The sequence below is a fragment of the Octopus bimaculoides genome, chromosome 22 (assembly GCF_001194135.2).
Source record: "Octopus bimaculoides isolate UCB-OBI-ISO-001 chromosome 22, ASM119413v2, whole genome shotgun sequence".
NCBI classification, from domain to species: domain Eukaryota; kingdom Metazoa; phylum Mollusca; class Cephalopoda; order Octopoda; family Octopodidae; genus Octopus; species Octopus bimaculoides.
The window spans coordinates 3,281,254-3,290,112 of record NC_069002.1 but is presented as its reverse complement, the minus strand read 5'-3'; the positions used below and the strand labels follow the sequence as shown (position 1 = coordinate 3,290,112).

At 34.6% G+C, this 8,859-nt stretch overlaps 1 long non-coding RNA gene across 1 annotated transcript in view; it reads right to left on the bottom strand.

The window, feature by feature from the left end:
• LOC128250564 (uncharacterized) overlaps window positions 1-8,606 on the bottom strand; it is a 10,884-nt gene extending 2,278 nt beyond the window's left edge. Inside the window, exon 1 of the long non-coding RNA XR_008266605.1 lies at window positions 7,531-8,606. This is a non-coding gene — a long non-coding RNA (uncharacterized LOC128250564). The remainder of the gene's footprint in view (window positions 1-7,530) is intronic.
• Between the last annotated feature and the right edge of the window lie 253 nt (window positions 8,607-8,859).

Here is an 8,859-nt window from a genome sequence, read left to right as displayed (position 1 = left end):
TATATATATATATATATACATACATACACACACATTTTTATACATGCAAATACACAAACATACAAAAGTAATCTACTTTTAAATATTTCTATTAATTAATTAATTTATCTAAGGTAGCCATTAGAGAATCTAGCGGTCTTCATTTTTTTTCTTCTTTTTGGCGTTTTTTTCACAATAAATATTTTCGTGAATAAAGCAAGAAGTTTAGAAGTCTCTACTAGTTTTAGTACCATACTAAACGAGTCCAACCTCAAATTAAACTAAGAGCAAAAAAAAAAAAAAAAAAAAAAAAAAAAAAAAAGAAATCACTACCCTGCTCCTCAAGACGTAAATTTAGTGAAGTCTGGTAGAAACTGTCATTAGCCCTCGTTAATATATTTTCAGCGAGTCCATTGCTAGGCCACACCAATTAACACATTACCTCATTACCTTAACGACTTTCTTTGTAATCTAATTTCATTGAGTTAGAATTTCTTTTAGTGAAATGAACTAGATTTAATTTGTGAATGAAATTATCACTAGATTAGAATGACTAGCGAGTGGCATTCTCAGTTTTCTATTCTAATTTCATTCACATCCGTGGAGGTATGCGGCTCAGTGGTTAGGGGGTTGGACACATGATAGTAAGATTGTGGTTTCAATTCCTGGACTGGGCGATGCATTGTGCTCTTGAGCAAAACCTTTCATGGTACCTTGGACAAGTGTCTTCTGTAGCTTCAAGCCAACCAAAGCCTTGTGAGTGGATTTGATAAATGGAAACTGAAAGAAGCCTGTTGTGTATGTGTTTTTGTATTTGTGCCACACCAATGCTGGTTTGTTTATGGCCTTATAACTTAGTCGTCTGGCAAAAAGAGAGCAATAAAATAGTTACCAAGGTTGATTTGTTCGATTAAATCCTTCAGGGAAATGCCCAAGCATGGCTACAGTTCAATGACCGTTTTAAATCCAGAATTATGGGGAGGGACTAAAATTTAGGTTATTTAGATGCTGTTTTTATGAAATCCCATTCCAAGACAAGTGGTCTTCGGTTTAGATCCACTGGGCAGCACCTTGGGAGAGTACCTTCCACTATAGCCCTAGGCCAACCAACACCTTGCAACTGGATTTGGTGGACAGGAACTGAAAGGAGCCAGTTTGTGTGTTTTGTTTGTTTATGTCTCCAAAACTGTACTTTAGTAAGACGAGTTTGGTAGAAAAAACATCAGGCTTAAAAAAAAAAATTTAAATATATACTGGGGACTGATTTAAGGAAAGATTTCTTAAGTTAGAATTTACTGTTTAGGAACATGGAAGTGATCTAAAAGCATTCCATCAAAATTTCTTACGTCCCAAACACCAGCTAATGACAAAATTATTTCACTAAATTTTTCATTAATTTCAAAATTAATTGAAACAAAAGACTTTGGCATTTCAAAGGAAACATGGTAACAAAAGGTTTAAAATCACTCACAATATTGTCATTTGTTTCAATTCTCATTGCTTAAGCACTGATTATTGTCATTCATTAATTGAATAACCTATATTTATTTTGCCTCGGTTTGTGTATGTAATACTTAATGGAGCAATATATTCCATTTATACAGACAGCATTTATATTATCCAGAAGACAATTGATTGATAAACTATGAAAGAGAATTGAAAACAATTGTTAATTCTCTTTTGGCTTGCAAGCTACAAGGAGACTCCTGTAGTGCCAGTGCTATTAAAAATAAAAAGTACAGTAGAGTTTGTACATGGTTGGCAAAGACTAAAGAGCTCTCAAGCCCTGCAACTATGCAAAGCTTGAGAAGGATCTTTAAGCTTAATGAGGACAAGACAACCTCTATGATGTTGGTACTGTGATAAAATGCAGCCAGTACACTTTCTAAAGTGGTTGGTGTCACAAAGAGCATCTGGCTATAGGAACCATGCCAAAACTGAGACAGTGGAGCAAGATCCAACCGGTTTCATCCTGTTGGATCTAGCCTATACCAAAATGGAAAACAGACATAAAAAAATGATAATGCAATTATTTGCAAAGGATTGGGAATAAACATTTAAAACTATGTATGGTATGTATGGGCGTATATTTTCATTTACATGTCTCCGTCATGCTGTGGTACCACTCTGAAGGGTTTAGCCAATCAAATTAACCCCAGTACTTTATTGGTTGTCAAGTGACAAGGATGGTGACAAGTACGGAGAGACAAATGTCGCAGGCTTCTACAGTTTCTGCCTACCAATTCCACCCACAAGGATCTGGTTGGTGAAGGGCTATAGTAGAGAACACTTGCCCAAAGTTTAGTGCAATCGTAGTGAACCTGACATCTTGTGATTGCAAAAAGATGCATCTTAACCACAGAGCCACCATTATTTAACATTCGTCTTCCATGCTGGCCTGGGTTGGAAGACAGCTGGTCAGCCAGAGGGCTGTGTCAAGCGCCAGTCTACTAGGACATGGCGTTTATGGCTGAATGCCCTTCCTAACGGCAACCACTTTACAGAGTAGACTGGGTGCTTTTTACGTGGCACCAACATATGTACATACACACACACGTAACTTTTTTGAATCCACATTCCAGAGAAGTGCTACACTTCGTTGACAGGGAACGAGGGATCAAATCCAGCTACATGCAGGGGATACGACATTAAGTGTACTAAGCTTCGTTTGAGTGCTACCAATGCAGTTGTACTGTAGCAGAAGGATAAATAATATCAGAGAATATATCTGATATATTTCACAACAAATGTGAGCTTTTCTTTGTGATTGACGTCAAGAAAACTCGTCAATCTAATATCGATAGACTGCCATAAGTGTCGTGTACGGCATGATATTTGCATCACCGTTGTAATCTTCTATGTTGGATTGTTATAAACGCCCATTTATGAGGAAGCAGTCGGCGAGAACACATTTGTGTAGGTAAGCAAGTAAGTAATAGTTAACGTGTTTGACCCAACACACATAAACAGTGAGTTTTTGTGTACTTTTAGAGTTTTCATTTCGCGGGATCCTAGAGGCAATAATCCAAACGAATAGGGTGGCGAGCTGGCAGAATCGTTAGCACGCCGGCAATAATACAATAATACAGGGTGTCCACAAAAGTCTGGGTACATGGGGATTAACACATACTTTAAGAAATTATTATTTCTTATATTTAATTGTTAATGTTATGATTTTATTTACTCCGTGTACCCACATGGAGATTAACACATACTTAAAGAAATTATTTCTTATATTTAATTGTCTACGTTACGATTTTATTTATTCCATGTACCCAGACTTTGTAGACACCCTGTAGAGTAGATATAGTCGCATATAATTGTTGTGGGGATAACATCACAATTATTTAAAAACTTTCCCAAGTTTCATTTTGTAGACATGTGATGTATGTACGTTTGTATGTGTACGCGTCTATCAATTCCTTCCTTTTTACATTTAAATTCCAATATAATCTTAATCTTCTCTATCAGAGAGATATTTGAAGAAAAAAATCCATTTTTCTGAAAGTTATGGGGAAACAAATTAGAGTGTATGGGGGTAATACTTGTCAAAGTATGCCCCCCTATAAAACTTTCACTTGGATGCAGAACAGTTGGTTTCACTTTGTCGGCCATCTTATATGCACCAATTCTTGAAAAACCGCCGACTTTTTTTCCTCACATCAAAATATTTCGTTCCACTTTTTAAATCCCCCCCCCCCCCATCAACACAGAACCATTCCTCGTTGACATCTAGTCCCCGCACTTCTCTCCACACTCTCAATGTAAATAGTTTTCCCTCGTTTAATTATTTCCTTCATTCAATCAACAAGTCGCGGCCTCACACGCACTGACACGAAACCATACAAGTTTCTAGAAAGACAAAAGACTATACACGAGAGAAACTTGAATATCAACATTGATTTATCTTCCTCCTGACAACGACAGATCCGTTTCTATTTACTGTCTTCTTTTTGTTTATAATAATGCATCAAGCTGTGCCAGAAATTTAGCGATATGTCGATCGAAGCTTTATCGATCAAGAAAATAAATCTCACAGAAATCAACAATATTCTTTCTTTTTTTTTCTTATCTTTCACTTGTTTCAGTCACTGGACTGCGGTCATGCTGCAGCATTGACTTCAAGTGTTTTAGTCAATCGAATCGATTCGCGTACATTTAACTTAAAGCTTCGTAACTTTTTCTATCGAGCTATGCCGAACCGCTAAGTTACGGATACATAAACAAACCAGCACCGGTTCTCAAACGGCAGGAGGAGGGGTGGCACAAACACAAAGACCCCACCGTACATACAGACGACGGGCTTCTTTCAGTTTCTGTCTATTAAATCCACGCCCAAGCTTCCACAGAAACTGAAGCAGGAACTTCTATAGTTGGAAAGCAAATTTCTTTACCTCACAACTACGCCTGTTTATCATTAATAAAGGACACATTCAATAATATAGTCGGCCTTATTATGTACATAAAACGAAAAGGACGGGAGTAGATTTGAGACAAGTTTATTTTAATATAGGAACCACGCCAGTTTGGTAGTTCAGAACTTTTAAAGTGTTGCTACAGAGACTCCCCCACTTTCAAAGCAGTCAGATCTCACTTAAAATATTAAGTTATATGAAAAATATTTAAATTGTTCGATAATATTTAAGTTGGTCATTTGAGACATAGAAAAAAATATTTGACAACGCGAAAAGTTTTCGTGGACAGTTTCAAAATCATTTTTAAAGAGGTTATTCAACAATTTGATGAAGACATGAAAGAAAGAAAGAAAAGAAAATTAAGACTGACACCATTTTGTTAATTATTGGGTTTAATTACCAGTGTAGTAATTAAACTTTTCAGTTTCTATTTAACCCCGAGTCAGTCCACAGTGAGCAAAACCTATGATCAAAAGACTTTCAAACCTCTATTACATTTTTAGGGATATTAAGGATAATGGCAATATCATGCAGGTCTATTTTTTACATAAAATGAGAAGGTTGTGTAATTTAAAATGGTATTTCAGTTATTTTTAGTAGATCAAACCCTATTTATTACATACGTGTTTAAAGCATTACTTAAAAAAAAACCTAATTTGAGTATGTTTAAAGATTATATATATGACAGAGTGGAGGCGTTACAAAGCTAGAAAAAGGCTACGTGTGGTTGATGGGGTAGATGTTATTTAGATGATAAAGGAGAAAAAGACGCGATGAAGGCCATAAGATAATGAGAAAAACAAAGTGAAACGAATATTTACTCAGTCATCTAGGATGTTTGGCATGCGTATTATAGACAGACAAATTAGAGAAGCTATTTGTCACACACACACACACGGGCATTAGAAGCTATTTGTCAAGATGACTCGAGTTTGAGCAATTTGGGTCATATAAAATTTCTTCCCCAACGGTCGAAACACACACACACACACACTCGCTATATATGGCGGGGTTTCTTATAGAAAAAAAAGGTGTTGGAGCATAATGTGACCTAACATGTCAGTATTGCTGTGTAAATTACAATATATGATATAATGTGAAGAAATACACAAATGTGTTTGTGTGTTAATATGAACAACACCCTGACTTATTATACGCCCCCCCCCCTGAAGAGTCACAGACGGTTTTATGTCCCAGCATGGTTACCGAACAGCCGGGAAAGATAATAGCAGTACATCATAAGACTTTTGGCATGGAAAACAAAATTATATTTTTTTAAACGAAGTGTTTTAAATAATAATAACGATGTTGCTGATGGATCGATTTTTTTTAGAATTTTAGATGTTAAAATAAATAGTGAAAACTGAGGCTGTTGAGGAGGGAGGGCCACATTAGAAGTAGAACTTCATTTGTTGCAGAAACATTTTACTTGACATATAAAAGTTATTAATAAGGACAAAATATTGTGCCGAGATTTAACTATATTATACTGGTTAACTGGTTATATTTTCTCTAGTTATAAGCTTTACTTTCTGAGAGTAAACTTGCTAAAGATAAAAAAAAAATATCTAAGTCTGGATTCAAAAAGTTCTTTGATGTGTTTTTTGAAGAAGGAATGTTTATAAAACGAAATAGTAAATTAGGATTGAATATCAAACATTTCGGTTTTCGTTCTTAAATATCACAGATTTATACATTAATATTGTTTAGGTCAGCCCCAGGTTAGCCCAGAGTGGATAGACCTATGACGAAAGGCTTTTTTGAATTGTGCCCACCCCTTTTTTACTTATACTCTTAAGATTTCATAACCTGAAGGGTCACACAAGACGGTTGGTTATCATTTGAGGGTGATTAGGCCGTTACATTTAGCCATTTAACAAGGAGTGTAAGCAGGAAAACTTTTTTGTAGACGAGAGGAGAGGGTGGATATGAAGCTTGCTGAAATAAAACAGACAAGCACTGTGTATTTATTTACAAGTATAAATTAAAAACCAGCTGCACTAGACAGCGAATGATAAGAATAAAAAAGACTTCATACACACGAACAAAGAAATACATTGTTGTAAAAACATTTTAGTTATAATAAATTATTTAAAAGACTCGACATATCTTGAAGGAATTTCTGTATATTAAATAAGATTGCTTGAGGTATTTAACAACATGAAAAAGTAAACGGTAACAAAAGAAGACAGAATGTTTGGGAGTGCAACGGTTTTTAAACAGGTTCTTTAGTAATTGATTGCTAAGTCTTATTTCATTGCCCCACCCTCTCGGAATATTGGGAAGCGAGATGAACCTCGGGCAGGTATTCAAACTTGTAAGGAGATTGACCGTAAGAATTAAGATAATATACAAAAAGAATTAAAAAGATAATAAACACGATAATATTTGACATTTCGTTATCTTGTCAATCGTGGACTTTCATACAAATAAACAAACACTGAATTGTTTTAAGATTTATAAACTGTCAGCTGTTGAATCCATTTTCGATGTGATAATTAATTAGAAATTTGGTGCATTATTTGTTTAGATCCAGCTCTATCTGACCTGATCGAATCAACTAATGATCGATCATTCAACTTTTTGGAAGTATAAATTTTCAGATGGTTGTGATTTGAGGGAGATTTTGTTTCTATTTCTAGCAGGCCGAATACCACCCCCTCTGAGGCAGATACCACGTTGACTGAACGTCTAATTACTGGAAACTTCTGGACTAATTTCGTTGTTAGCTTTTTTTTTTTTATTAAAGATATTTACCGAAAATAACAGTTAAAACAGTAAATACATACAACTAAATAAAGCAATTAGGTTAATATACTTGGGTATAGTAAAACTATGTACATAATTGAACACACGCACATGTATGTATAAATTCTAACAGTATATAATAAGCTAGTTTATTTACTGGAAATTTAATCCTTGTGAATGAACGAATAAACACATTAAATAAACGAAATATACTTGAGATTTTTCTGCTTATAAAAACTGTACACTACTCAAGTCATGTGTGTATATTGGTCACGTTTGCTGTATATACATATATGTATGCACATGTAATATATTAACTGTACGCCGAGTACTTTTCCCCACCTGTCGTTTGTAAAACCTAGATACATATATATATAAAATCACTTACCTGCAAACATGAAAAAGGCTCCGAAGAGCAAAAAACTGAAGAGAACGGGGAGTACAAAAAAACCACGCGTAGAGTTGGCCATCATTATTACTTTCTTTTCCAAAAACTGTTTAAATGTACACTCGATGAGATTGTGACACTCGCAAGAATGAAAAGCAAAATTTAACTGATTTACAAAAATCGATCTGTGGTAGTTTCACCGGTATCGTCTTTTTTCTTATTATTATTTGTTGTTGATCAATCAATTTGTTTGTTTGTTGATAAGTTGCTTAAATTACGCACTTAAGTAATTTGAACGTCAGTGTGGAAGTAGCGCGATAAAGCGTCCTTGACTCCAAGTGACCAGTTTAAACAGATTGAAAAACAGAGACTGAAAGGAAGGCAATTCCTCTTTGCTATATATATATAGACTGGGAGAAAGGGTGATAGTGATAGTGGATATCAACCAAGGCAGGATGGGCGGCGCGTATGACAGAAGAAAAAAAATAATAATCAGGTTGATGGGTAAAATAATACAGAATATAAATGTGTATATATATATATATATATATATATATATATATATATATATTTCAAAGGCAGCTTGGTGACAGAGTTCAGTTAATTTCGTAAATTATAATTAGTTATTTAGCTAGTGATAATGTTGTGTGTGTATCTATAGCTTTTCTTTTCTATAATTTCTTCTCGTCGGTAGCATTGCTCTGCTTTATTTATTTATTTATTTGTCTTTCCTGCTTTTTTTGTGTTATTTTTATAATATTATTTTGTATGCGTTTCTTCGTAAAATAGCAAGGGAGAGTTCATTTATTTTAAGTATACTTTGTCCCTAAACAGGTTTACTCGTTACCAGGAAACTGATAACTACGCGCTCTATAATCACTTTCACAGAGGTCATGTGCTCGATTACACGTCAGCGATGTACGTTTAGGGTTCATTGGCGCAATCGATAGAAGCGACAAACGAAATTGCTGCTGTCTGGATGCTGCTGAGATTCGGCTTATTTCCCTTACTGTGTGTGTTCGAATCACACTAACAGCAAATTTATATTTAAAAATAAAGAAATAAAATAGAATACAAGCTAATTACACATGTCTACCTATATATGTATGCATATTTGTATATATACATGCAAGTATTATATATATATATATATATATATATATATATATGTGTGTGTGTGTGTGTGTGCAATTACCAACACTATATTAAAAAGCAATAGTAACATAGAATGTAAGTCAATTTCTGTTAATCAAGTACGACTATGCATACATATACATGCACATATTCATATACACACAAAGCAGACTATACATACATGCATAAATATCA